Genomic DNA, 1,676 nt, shown 5'->3' with positions numbered 1-1,676 from the left:
TCTTCAATACTTCCTCCCCCCTACTATCATGACCCCAATTCTACCTTACAAATCCAGTTAATCCAGAGCATGTACATGGGTACAGATAAGAGCTGGAAACACAGGGAATCCTGGACAGATAAACCTCTCCGGACCGATATTGAGAGCAGGGATACCAGGAGGGTAAGGGTAAGGTGGGAGGAGAAAGGGCGAACCGATCACAATGATCTATCTGTAACCCCATCCCATGGGGACAGATAACACAAAAGTGGGTGAAGGGAGACATTGGTCAGTGTAAGACATGAAAAACAAAACAAAACAAAACATAAATTATCAAGGGTTCATGAGGGAGGGAAGGAAAAAAATGAGCTGATACCAAGCACTCAAGTAGAAAGCAAATGTTTTGAGAATGATGAGGGCAACCAATGTACAAATGTGCTTGACACAATGGATATATGTATGGATTGTGATAAGCCCCCAATTAAATGATTTAAAAAAAGAGAGAGTTCCTCAAAGCAAAACACATGTGAGTAGAGGTTTGCTCTTCCTGTAGCCGCCTGGGGTGATCTGCCAAAATTGTTTGCCTCTCACTTGACCCAGAAAACCCTACAAAATCATGCAAATCGACAGGGTCAAATCTTTGGGTCCATTTTACAAACACCCATGAAAACTACTCAGGCCAGCAAGGCGATGCATATCCGGAAAGCCACCAGGTATTTGAAAGATGCCACTTTGCAGAAGCAGTGTGTGCCCTTCTGATGTCACAATGGTGGCGTGGGTATAGGTGTGCCCAGGCTGAACAGTGGGGCTGGACCCACGGTCGGTGGCCCAAAAAGAGTGCTGAATTTTTGCTCCACAGGCTTAAAAATGGGAGTGTCCTGCTGAACTTGGGGGTTTAGATGTGGATTTTCTGGTCATTGAGCTCAACCAGGTGAACAAAGCCCCCAGGATGCACCGCCAGTCATACAGAGCTCATGGCCGGACCAAGCCATCCACGAGCTCCCGGCCACATGGAAATGGTCCCTACCGAAAAGGAGCACGATTCCTCAGCCATACGAGGAGGGTGCCCAGAGGGAAAGGAGCCCCGGCGAGACCACAGACGCAAAATGTAAGGCTCGGGAGTCAATAAGCTTCACATCAAAGTTAAAGCAGGAAAAAGAAAAAGAAAATGGTGGCTTCAATGTCGACCCTGGTGAATTACTATTTTAAGCTATCCAGAATTTTAACTTCAAGAAGCCCATTCAGCGAAAGTCCTTTGGTCAGTCCCAGTTTTTTCTTCTTCTTTATGACCATGTCCCAAAGTGTATGTGCCTTTATAAAATGCCCCGATTTCACTCTTGAATACGTTAGGAGTAACTAAATCAGATTGTCATAGATTTTTAATAATTTAATGAGCCTTGTCACCCAATACCATAACAGAGCACTGTCTATACCTGGAAAATTCCTTCAAAAAAACAAGCTCACTGACATAGAGTCAATCCCAACTCACAGTGATCCTATAGGACAGGGTGGAACTGCCCCTGTGGGTTTCTGAGACTGTAATTCTTTAAGGGAGTAGACAATCCTGTCTCTCTCCCACAGAGCAGCTGGTGGTTTCCAACTGCTGATTTTGCAGTCAGCAGCCCAGTGCATAACCACTGTGCCACCTGGGCTCCTGAGAAACTCCTAGACCAGCCAATTATGTAATTCTCGAGGCA

The sequence above is a fragment of the Echinops telfairi genome, unplaced genomic scaffold (genome assembly GCF_000313985.2).
Source record: "Echinops telfairi isolate 266 unplaced genomic scaffold, ASM31398v2 ScPeMD7_5;HRSCAF=22, whole genome shotgun sequence".
Classification (NCBI taxonomy): domain Eukaryota; kingdom Metazoa; phylum Chordata; class Mammalia; order Afrosoricida; family Tenrecidae; genus Echinops; species Echinops telfairi.
The sequence above is the reverse complement of the archived record's forward strand: the minus strand, read 5'-3'. Positions refer to the sequence as shown.